At 44.4% G+C, this 12,771-nt stretch overlaps 1 protein-coding gene across 1 annotated transcript in view; it reads left to right on the top strand.

The window, feature by feature from the left end:
• Nucleotides 1–12,771, top strand: part of LOC126284935 (TWiK family of potassium channels protein 18-like) — a 1,181,210-nt gene that overhangs the window by 51,210 nt on the left and 1,117,229 nt on the right. The window lies entirely within an intron of this gene.

Raw genomic sequence — 12,771 nt, 5'->3', positions numbered from 1 at the left:
AGCTTCCGGTTTAATCCGTCCACTGTCCAACAAGGAAAAAACAGTGTAACTTATACAGTTGTCAAACCACTTCTGACACCACAGCTTCTTTGACAGCATAGTATGAGAAATGAAATGATTAAATACTCTTTCAATAACACCGATGGCATAAAATTAGGTCTACAGTTATCGACATTATCAATTACTCCTTTTTTACACGGTGGTTTCACTGCTGAGTAGTTAATAATTCAGAAAACTGATCATTACTAGTGGAAAAATTACAGATTTGGTTAAATATAGGGTTTACATGCTCAGAAGACTGCTTTAGAATCTCACCGGTTTTTTAAAAACATTTTTCTTACGAACTGAATTTATATCCTCGACCTTGTGCTATTGGTCAGACACTTACTATCCATACAGTTTTAATTTTATCTAGAGTATTGGCTACTGCGTTTGCGTGTTCTTTTGATGACATTTTAAGCACCTCACACTGCTTTTTGGGATGGACTACAGCAACTTGATTATCATTACTTCTAACGTTTTGGTGTAATTTCCACTTTGTTCTACATGATATCTTTATTCCATTAATCAGCCACCCATGGTGCCTGTTAGTGCTACTACCGTGTTTCAGACAATGTAAAGAAAAGAAACTTTCAAAGCGCATGAGAAAGAATTATGTTTGGTATCTCCCTTAGCAGTACTAGTCCTGCACTCTCATTCTTTAATGAGGCTTAGAAAAGTTTCTGTTGTCACTGGATTAACATTTCTAAATAGTTTGTCATTATACCTAATTTGCGTGTGTGCACAAATTCCTTTAGTGTTAAAATTTTTACGCCATGGTCTGAATGGCCATTTACCGTTTTAGTAATGGAGTGCCGCTCCAGTAGTGAAGAATAACACAAATGTTGTCTGTAATTGCGCTAATGTTACGCTGCACTCTGGAAAGAATACAGTCTGTATCAGACGCTAAGAATTTAGGATACCTTCCAAGATTCTTTTCGTTTATAATCTCTTATAAAATTAATATTAAAGTGACCACATACGAAACATTTTTGTACTTTTTTATATAGTAAACCAAAAACTCTCTCTTGCTTCAACCTAAATTTGCTGAAATCGGAGTTACGAAACCTACAGATCACTATAATTAAAATTTTAGTTTACCCAAATTCAACGGTCCCTGCACATCATTCATTAACCTGTTTAGTGCAGCGCTTTGATAAGTCATTAGATTCAAATAGAATATCCTTTTTCACATACATAGCCACTCCTCCACTCCACAAAGAGCTGCTTGAAAAGTATCCAGCTAATCTATATGCCTGCATAGGAAGACTCTGAATTATTACATTGATTAAGCGGTGCTTTGACATACCAGTAAGGACAGGTCAAAATTTGTAAGTATTTCACTAAATATATCTCTAACGTCCCTTAAATTTTGGTAAAATATGCTAATTCCTTTGTTAGAGAGACCTACCTTAAGCAGGGACACCGATCAACTGACTCCAGTCTATAAAAGACGCGACTCTAGCATCAGTTACTATAGAAATTTCTCCATGAGTGATCCCAACACTCCTTACTACCTCCCCTTGCCTTCTCTGTTGTGGAGCAGGTCATGTGAAGTCAAATCCGATCTGACGATACACTTAATTTGCATCACTGCACTATGAGCCATACCCTATGTTGTCAGGGCTATCTCATGTCCTATGTTAAAATATGTAACAGCTATACTAAGATGAGCCCGATCATGACGCTGAAGTGTACATTTGTATATATATCTCATTTGTATATAAATCTCTTTCAGGTCACCACCTATGTAATAATCCGTTTCCCTGTCAAGACTATTCCCAGCTCTATGCACAATATTTTCCTCTTTTGTAAAATTCCTACATAATTCCCCGATGTTATACGTCATCTAAGTTACCCCTGCACTAGGTTTCACGATGATGATGACCTGGTACTTACTGCTCAACACTTTTTTCGACTGTTGGCCTACGCCTCTACCACGAGAACTACTTAAGAGCAGACCATTTCCTTTTAATTTAATTTACAAAAGACTTAGGCTTGAGGTCTGCTGCATTTTTGCTGCACCTACAGCTAAAAGAGACTCCTCTCCATTTAATTCTGACAGTTGGTCAAATCTAAAGGTGATACACAAAGTGAAACTACCTAGGTATAGCCTTCTCATAGCAGCTTGTGAGCTCCAATTCCTTCTTCCTTCTGAACCTATCTAAAAAAATAATTTACGTTACTTGAGCTATACTGCTACAGTAAAGCGTCTATATGAACTGACTACAGAGTTTTCAAATTTTACTCTCGAGAAAGAATGTAATTTCTAGTAAGACAACTATTCTAATGGTAATACCAATGCCACAAATACTTCACAATCCACTGGTACACGCAGCGAGATTGTTACTACACAGTCAACGAACTTTTCCGAAAGTTTTATCCACAGCTGCTTCCCAAGAAACAGCAAGAAATACCGGTTGAAATTAACAACTGAAAGCTTTCAGAACCGCTCCAACAGCTAACTGCTCTTCACGAAATCTAAACACACTTAGCTGAGAGACTCCGCTGCAAAAGTAAACATATTCACAGATAACAGACCGTTAAAACTAATAACGGTCCAAGATAATGAGAGATAAATGTAAATCAGCTATTAAATGAATTTTAGAGCAAATATTGTGACAAAAGTTTGGAAAAAGTACTGGAAACCTAAAAATATTTTTAAAAAACTGGAGATCGATGTGAATAGCAATCTTCCACCTGTGACATCACACCAAAGATGAATCACTACTTGTTTCTTTCGACGCATTTAGTTGACATTATCGTCTTACGTTGACTGCAGAAATATTTTCAGCAAAAGGTATTCCATAGCTTTTAAGGCTGGTGTGTTGTCACAAAAGCACCAAACAGTTGCTGCATCATTTTCGTTGATCATACAGCAGCTATCTGATAGTTTCTTGAATACATCTTCAGCTGCTTAAACCCTAACGAGCAGTGTTTACAGAAAAATATTTCTTCCTGTTGTTGTCAGTATCTTCATAAATCGATGTGTAATACATTATACATCTTCGATAACTTCTTTTAAATATTCTCATTTTGAAGATAGGTTTTCTCATTGTCGCCAGAGACATTTCATTTTTAGGACAGACTATGAGAGAAGTATAGAAATAACTAGATGTAGAGGCTGTCTGTCAGGGACAGAAAATAGAGATCGGTGATGACATGGTCGTGGTCGTAGAAAGTGAACAGGAACTGAGTCGCTTGATTAATGAAATAGAAGGTATGTTTGATCATAGCTATCATAAGCGCATAAAATAGAAGAAAACTAACCTTTAAGAAGTGACAGCAAGTAGAAGTACTGGATAACTAAATGCTAAACAAGGGAAAACAGATTCTTCTAGAGTTTGACGAGGAAAATATAATAAATGATGATGATGAAGATGAGGTCCCATACTCCGAGGAACCAAGGGAACGATGCGGGAGATGCTCACCGCCGATTTGGCAAGGTCCTAGCGGAGGTGGTTTGCCATGGCCTTCCTCCGACCGTAATGGGGATGAATGATGACGATGATGAAGACAACACAACAACACCCAGTCATCTCGAGGCACGAAAATCTCTGACCCCGCTGGGAATCGAACCCGGGACCCCACGCTCAGGAAGATGTGAAAAAAAAGGAAGGAAGAAAAGGCTTTAACGTCCCATCTACGACGAGGTTATTAGAAACGAAGCACAAACTCGTATTGTTGCAAGGATGGAGAAGGAAATGCCCGTACCTTTTCAGAGGAACTGTTCTGGTGTTTGCCTGGAGCGATTTAGAGAAATTACGGAAAACCTAAATCTTGACGGTCGGATGTAGATTTGAAACGTCGACCTCCCGATCGTGTCGTGAATCCCGTGTGATAATCACTGCACCACTTCGATCAGTGGAAGACGTGAGGAAGACGTAGCACCAAGGACTGCATGTAGAGAAATGGCTTTTATAAACACAAGTAGCCATTATCGTCCAATAACGTAAAGTTTGGGATTCGAGAGAAATGGTTCAAATGGCTCTGAGCACTATGGGACTTAACATCTGTGGTCATCAGTCCCCTAGAACTTAGAACTACTTAAACCTAACTAACCTAAGGACCTCACACACATCCATGCCCGAGGCAGGATTCGAACCTGCGACCGTAGCGGTCACGCGGTTCCGGACTGAGCGCCTAGAACCGCTAGACCACCGCGGCCGGCGGATTCGAGAGAGATGAAGATTACATTAGGAACACAGTCGTGAATGAATGTAAAATATGGGAAGTGGGGAAGACAGAAATGAAAGCATTAGAAGCTGTTGAATTGAGGCGTTACAGGAGTCTCTTGAAAATCAGGTGGACTGAACGATTAAGAAACGAAGACCTCGCGCAACGAGACTACTAGGAAAAATCCTGATAAACAACATACTGAAACGAAAAAAATATAAGGGTCCGCCACATATTACGACATGACTCGTAGGAAGGACTGCACAAAACAAAGGGATTTCTATAGACAGAAGTTGCTACCCATATCCAAAAAAGAAAAGCACAGAGCCGCATAAAGAATTCTAGAAAAGTTATATTTGGGTCACAGCTCACTTAGGGTGCGGAACGTGAACAATGGGGAAGACAGACCCTTTGAAATAATAGTGAGCATCAGATGAATGTTGCATTATGAGTCATTGGTGAAAACATGGGGTGAAGGGGCAGGATAGGCAAAGATTACAAGGGCAGATCAAAATATGAGGTACACTACCTCTTCAAAAGTGTCTTGATACCTATTAGGGGCATTATGCTAATGTGGATAATGGAATGTAGCCGAATTAAGTCTGGTGATGCTGAGGGAATTAGATTAGGAAATGAGACACTTAAAGTAGTAAAGGAGTTTTGCTATTTGGGGAGCAAAATAACTGATGATGGTCGAAGTAGAGAGGATATAAAATGTAGACTGGCAATGGCAAGGAAAGCGTTTCTGAAGAAGAGAAATTTGTTAACATCGAGTATAGATTTAAGTGTCAGGAAGTCATTTCTGAAAGTATTTGTATGGAGTGTAGCCATCTATGGAAGTGAAACGTGGACGATAAATAGTTTGGACAAGAAGAGAATAGAAGCTTTCGAAATGTGGTGCTACAGAAGAATGCTGAAGATTAGATGGGTAGATCACATAACTAATGAGGAAGTATTGAGTAGGGTTGGGGAGAAGAGAAGTTTGTGGCACAACTTGACCAGAAGAAGGGATCGGTTTGTAGGACATGTTCTGAGGCATCAAGGAATCACCAATTTAGTATTGGAGGGCGGTGTGGAGGGTAAAAATCGTAGAGGGAGGATGAATACACTAAGCAGATTCAGAAGGATGTAGGTAGCAGTAGGTACTGGGAGATGAAGAAGCTTGCACAGGATAGAGTAGCATGGAGACCTGCATCAAACCAGTCTCTGGACTGAAGACCACAACAACAACAACATGCTAATATGAGGTGTGCCTGTAATCCTCCTTTACGACGGCTTGAGCTGTTTTGGGGTCACTTTCACAGAAGTGTCTGAATGACTGTGGAGGGATAACGTCCTAATTACCAAAAATATCCCCATACGGTAACTCCGTCTCCTCCATACTTCGCTATTGGCACTACATGTGATGGCAGGCGTCGAGGCATTCGTCAGACCCCAAAAAATTTCAAACCAATTGCCGCAGGATGTACCGTGATTCATCACCCCAAATTGCTCGTTTCGCTGACAAGTGGCGTCGCTTTTTACACCACCTCAAGCGACGCTTAACAAAGATTACAGAAATGTGGCTTACGAGTTGCTGAACCAGTGTTTCATTCGTTTTAATTACCCACGCATATCATTGTGATAACTTCACTGTTGCTATCACTTTGGAACTCACGAGAGATTCCTCCAGCCCATTTCGTGCGATTTTTAGAATCACCTTCCACAGTGCTCTACAGTCTTTGTCCGTCTCTACAGGAGATTTGCCTGGCCTTCGTTTAGAGTGTTTGATTTTTCGAGTTAACTCTTCACAGTCTGTTCATCAACGCTGCAGCCATAGAATGATTGAAATGTCTCTGATGGATTTGTTACTGATGCGCCACCCAATGAGAAGTTCCACATCCGAAGTCGCTGAGATCTGCTGACCGACCCATTTTGCTGTTACTGCCTCTCCACTGATAATACAGTACTCCTAATACCGTGTCGGACTCTCTTTTGCCCGCGGTAGTGCAGCAATCGACTAAACAAGTTGTTGGAATTCCCCTGCAGAAATATTGAGCGATGCTCCCTGTATAGCCGTCCATAATTGCGAAAGTGTTGCCGGTGCAGGATTTTGCGCACGAACTGATCTCTCGATTATGTCCCATAAATGTTCGATGGCATTCGCGTCGTCCGATCTGTGTGCCCAGATCATTTGCTCGAATTGTCCAGAATGTTCAAAACAGTCGCGAACAGCTGTGGCGTGGTAACATCGCGAATTGTCATCCATAAAAAATTCCATCGTTGTTTGGGAACATGAAGTCCATGAATGGCTGCAAATGATATCCAAGTATCAGAACGTAACCATTTCCAGTCAATGATAGGTTCAGATGGACAAGAGATCCTAGTCCATTCCATGTAAAGACAGCCCACACCATTAGGGAGCCACCAGCAGCTTGAAAAGTGCCTTGTTGACAACCTGGGTCCTGTGCTACACTCGATTTCTACCATCAGCTCCTACGAACTGAAATCTGGACTCATTTGAAGAAGCCACGGTTTTCCAGTTGTCTAGGGTGCAACCGAAATAGACACAAGCCCAGGACAGCCTCTGCAGGCGATTTCGTGCTATTAGCAAAGGCACTTGCGTCGACCGTTTGTTGTCATAGCCCACTGACGACAAATGTCGCCGCACTCTTCTAACGGATACGTTAGTCATACGTCCTACACTGAATTCTGCGGTAATTTCAAGTAGTGTTCCTTATGTCTTAGCTCTGACAGCTCTACGAAAACGACGCTACTCCTGATCATTAATTGATGGCCGTCGGCTAATGAGTTGTCCGTGGTGAGAAGTAATGCCAGAAATTTTGTATTCTGGGCACACTCTCGGCACTGTGGCTCTCAGAATATTGAATTTCCTAACGATTTACGAAATGGAATGACCCATGCTTCTAGCTCCCTGTGCCATTCCGCATTCAAAGTCTGTTTATTCAAATGGTGCCAAGCACTATGGGACTTAACATCTGAGGTCATCAGTCCCCTAGACTTAGAACTGTTTGAACCTAACTAATCTAAGGACATCGCACACAGCCATGCCCGAGGCAGGATTCGAACCTGCGACCGTAGCAGCAGCGTGGTTCCGGACTGAAGCGCCGAGTGTCTGTTTATTCCCGTCGTGCGGACAAAATCGCGTCGGAAAACTTTTTACATCAGTCACCTGAGTACAAATGACAGCTCCGTCAATGCACTGTCGTTTTATACACTGAGGCACCAAAGAAATTGGTGCTTGTATGTGTATTAAAATAGAGAGATATGGAAACAAGTCGAATACGGCGCTGCGGTCGGCAACGCCTGTATAAGACAAGAAGTCTGTGGCGCAGTTGTCACATCGGTTATTGCTGCTGCAGAGGCAGGTTATCAAGATTTAAGTGAGTTTGAACGTGGTGTAACAGTCGGCGCACGAACGATTGGACATACCGTCTCCGAGGTAGCGATGAAGTGGAGACTTCCCCGTACGACCATTCCACGAGTGTACTGTGAATGTCAGGAATCCGGTAAGAAATCAAATCTCCGACACATCTGAGGCCGGAAGAAGATCCTGTAAGGACGGAACCAACGATGACTGAAGAGAGTCATTCAGCGTGACAGAAGTGCAAACTGCTGCGGATTTCAGTGTTGGGCCATCAAAAAGTGTCAGCGTGCTAACCATTCAGCGAAACATCATCAGCCGTGAGTCCACCCGTGCACCCTTGATGACTATACGACACAAAGCTTTAGGCCTCGCCTGGGTCCGGCAACACCGACATTGGACTGTTGATGGCTGGAAACATGTTGCCTGATCAGACGAGTCTCGTTTTAAATTGTATCGTGCGGATGGACGTGTACGGATATGGAGGCAGCCTCATGAATCCATGGACCCTGCATGCAGGGGACTGTTCAAGCTGGTGAAGGCTGTGTAATGGTGTGGGGCGTGCGCAGTTCACTGATGTGGAACCCAAATAACATGTCCAGATAAGACACTGACAGGTAACACGTACGTAACCATCCTGTCTGATCACCAGCGCCTGACGGTGTGGCCGAGCGGTTCTAGGCGTGTCAGTCTGGAACCGCGTGACCGTTACAGTCACAGGTTCGAATCCTTCCTCCGGCATGGATGTGTGTGATGTCCTTAGGTTAGTTAGGATTAAGTAGTTCTAAGTTCTAGGAGACTGATGATCTCAGATGTTAAGTCCCATAGTGCTCAGAGCCAACTGATTTTGATCACCTGCATCCATTCATTTCCATTCTGAATGGGCAATTCCAGCAAGACAATGTAACACCCCACACGTTCAGAATTGCCACAGAATGGCTGCAGAAATATTCTAATTTAAACACTTCCCCTGGCCACCAAACTTCCCAGTCATGAACATCATATCTGGGATGCCTTGCAACGTGCTGTTCAGAAGAGATCTCCGCCCGTCGTACCCTGAAGGATTTATGAACAACCCTGCAGGATTCATGGTGTCAGTTTCCTCTAGCACCAGAGATTAGTCGAGTCCATGCCACGTCGTGTTGCGGCATTTCTGAGTGCTTACGGGGCCCTACATGATATTAGACAGGTGTACCCGTTTCGTTGGTTCTTCGGTGTATCTTATGTACGCGATACTACCGTCATCTGTATATGTACAAATCGCTAGCCAATGACATTTACCACTTGAGTTCACCACTCGTGACATCTAGTGTTCAACTCCGCACTACGTAGGGTTTTCCGGATACTTCTGCTAATTTATAATACAGATGGTCCTCGATGTAGTATGGAGCAGTAGTTAGGCTGCAATGCGGAAGATGATTGCAAAGCGAGTGGAGTGCACCGCTGACGAGCAAAGCAACAAGTATGTAAAAGGCGCTAGTGGAGTGGGGTATTGGCAGAGAGCAGGAGTCCCGCGGTCGGAGCCGCGCCGTGTGGTTTCACGGCGGTGCCCGCGGGATGAGTGTGCCCGCGCCGCGCCCGTGTTTGTTTGCGCCAGCCGCGCTGCTGAGCCGTTTGTAAAGGCGTCATTCGCCGCCGCCCGCCCCCAAACAAACACACGACGCGGCGCAGACGCCTCCACACCGCCTCCTCTCATTAAAACGACCGGTCTGCGAGCGAGCGATGAGTCTAGTCTGCGCCACAATGGGCCGCCTCTGTGGCAGCCTCAGCTTCTCCAGCACACTCCGGGAGACGGCTGCGTGCGAAGGTAAACTGGAACAGGAGGACAAAGTGACACGGCATTTACTTTTTCTTGGAGGTCACTTGTCATCAAGAATACACTTCGGCCCACTAAAATTGCAGCACAATTCCCTTTTGAAGCGCAGGCCGCTGCAACAGCTGCAGGAAGAGACAAAGAATTAGTCTAAGGTACCGATATAGTTGTGGAACCATGTACTGCCCAGCTGCGCTAAGTGTCTCTCTCGAGGATCCGTGGAGCGGACAGCCTGTTCGACGTGGTCCCACAGACTCTCGACTGGGTTTAAAACCAGGGTGACTGGTGAGCAGGGAAAGACGGTAAACTCCTTGTGCTCTTTGAACCACGCACACCTGCTGAGAACTACAGTACTGGCCATTAAAATAGCTACACCAAGAAGAAATGCAGATGATAAGCGGGTATTAATTGGACAAATATATTATACTAGAACTGACATGTGATTACATTTTAACGCAATTTGGGTGCATACATCCTGAGAAATCAGTACCCAGAACAACCACCTCTGGCGGTAATAATGGCCTTGATACGCCTGGGCATTGAGTCAAACAGAGCTTGGATGCCTTGTACAGGTACAGCTGCCCATGCAGCTTCAACACGATACCACAGTTCATCCAGAGTAGTGATTGGCGTATTGTGACGAGACAGTTGCTCGACCACCATTGACCAAATGTTTTCAGTTGGTGAGAGATCTGGAGAATGTGCTGGCCAGGGCAGCAGTCGACATTTTCTGTATCCAGAAAGGCCCGTACAGGACCTGCAACATGCGGTCGTCCATCATCCTGCTGAAATGTAGGGATTCACAGGGATAGAATGAAGGGTAGAGCCACGGGTCGTAACACATCTGAAATGTAACGTCCACTGTTCAAAGTGCCGTCAAGGCGATCAAGAGCGGACCGAGACGTGTAACCATTGGCACCCCATACCATCACGCCGGGTAATACGTCAGTATGGCGATGACGAATACACGCTTCCAATGTGTGTTCACCGCGATGTCGCCAAACAAGGATGCGACCATCATGACGCTGTGAACAGAACGTGGATTAATCAGAAAAAATGACGTTTTACCATTCGTGCATCCAGATTCGTCGTTGAGTACACCATCGCAGGCGCTCCTGTCTGTGATGCTGCGTCAAGGGTAAGCGCAGCCATGGTCTTTGAGCATATAGTCCATGCTGCTGCATACGTCGTCGAACTGTTCGTGCAGATGATTGTTGTCTTGCAAACGTCCCCATCCGTTGACTCAGGGATCGAGACGTGGCTGCACGATCTGTTACAGCCATGCGGATAAGATGGCTGCATCTCGACTGCTAGTGATACGAGGCCGTTGGGATCCATTACGGCGTTCCGTATTACCCTACTGAACCCACCGAGTCCATATTCTGCCAACAGTCATTGGATGTTGACCAACGCGAGCAGCAATGTCGCGATACGATAATCGCAATCGCGATAGGCTACAATCCAACCTTTATCAAAGTCGGAAACGTGATGGTACAAATTTCTCCTCCTTACACGAGGCACCACAACAACGTTTCACCAGGCAACGCCGAGAAATCGGTTGGAAACTTTCGTCATGCCAGCACGTTGTAGGTGTCGCCACCGGCGCCAACCTTGTGTGAATGCCCTGAAAAGCTAATCATTTGCATATCACAGCATCTTCTTCCTGTCGGTTAAATGTCACGTCTGTAGCACGTCATCTTCGTGGTGTAGCAATTTTAATGGCCAGTAGTGTATGTGACGCGTTGCATTGCCCTGCTGGTAGATGCCATGCTGCCGAAGAAAAACAAACTCCATATAGCGGTGAAGATTTTCCCTAAGAATGGATACATACTCGTGTCTATCCACTGTACCTAACAGAATGACGAGATCACTTAGAGGAGATCATACCTCCGGCCTGGATCCTTCTGACTATTGCTGCAGTGTCTTTGCTTTCAGATGTTTCTCGTCGTACCCGGCCATTCGTCCAAACATCTCTCCAATGTAATATAAAACGTGATTCATCTGAAAAAGCCACTTGTCGCCCTCAGTGGACGTCTAGTTCCGGTACTGGCGTGCAAATCCCAGCCCCTGTCGCTGACGAGCAACAGTCAACGTGGGAGCAAGAACCAAGCGCCTGCTGCAGAGGCTCATACGTAGCCACGGTCGCTGAATGTCCCTTGGTTCATATGGGCAGGCAGTTATTCAAAAGTTGCGCATCTAATCTCCGGTACACATCTCCGGAGCCGTCGTCACCCCTGTCATCTATGGCGTTCGGCGCAACCCACTTACGCCTGTACCAGTTCTGAATAGCGCCGTTTTGCAGTCGACTATATGCTTTAGCCACAGCGGCTATAGGACTAACGTGCCGTGAAACACGCTAATGCTACCCTCTTAGACTATTTCGAAGTGCTACCGAGCGTGTGTCTAATAGAAAAGGGTATCGGGCTATAATTTCGAATTTTGTGAAGTTGACAGTAAAACCAAACGGGCCTTAATCTTGGAAGTTAACTGAAGTAGTAAAATTATAAGTGGATGACAAAAAGTGAACGATCGCCAGCACAATTATACACATTAATTTGCACCTATACAGGGTGCTCCATTAATAGTGACCGGGCCAAATATCTCACGAAATAAGCATCAAACGAAAAAACTACAAAGAACGAAACTCGTCTATCTTCAAGGGGGAAACCAGATGGCGCTAAGGTTGGCCCGCTATATAGCACTGCCATAGGTCAAACGGATTTCAACTGCGTTTTTTCAAATAGGAACCCCCATTTTTTATTACATACTCGTGTAGTACGTAAAGAAATGTGAATGTTTTAGTTGGACCACTTTTTTCGCTTTGTGATAGATGGCGCTGTAATAGTCACAAACGTGTAAGTATGTGGTATCACGTAAAATTCCGCCAGTGCGGACGGTATTTGCTTCGTGATACATTACCCGTGTTAAAATGGACCCGTCTATCAATAGCGGTAAAGGTCGATATCGTGTTGATGTATGGCTATTGTGATCAAAACACCCAACGGGCGTGTGCTATGTATGCTACTCGGTATCCTGGACGACATCATACAAGTATCCGGACAGTTCTTCGGATAGTCACGTTATTTAAGGAAACAGGATATGTTCAGTCACATGTGAAACGAAAACCAAGACCTGCAACAAATGATGATGCCCAAGTAGGTGTTTTAGCTGGTGCCGCGGCTAATCCGCACATCAATAGCAGACAAATTGCGCGAGAACTGGGAATCTTAAAAACGTCGGTGTTGAGAATGCTACATCAACATCGATTGCACCCGTACCATATTTCTATGCACCAAGAATTGCATGGCGACGACTTTGAACGTCGTGTACAGTTCTGCCACTGGGCACAAGAGAAATTACCGGACGATGACAGATTTTT

The sequence above is a fragment of the Schistocerca gregaria genome, chromosome 8 (assembly GCF_023897955.1).
Source record: "Schistocerca gregaria isolate iqSchGreg1 chromosome 8, iqSchGreg1.2, whole genome shotgun sequence".
NCBI classification, from domain to species: domain Eukaryota; kingdom Metazoa; phylum Arthropoda; class Insecta; order Orthoptera; family Acrididae; genus Schistocerca; species Schistocerca gregaria.
The sequence above is the reverse complement of the archived record's forward strand: the minus strand, read 5'-3'. Positions and strand labels throughout refer to the sequence as shown.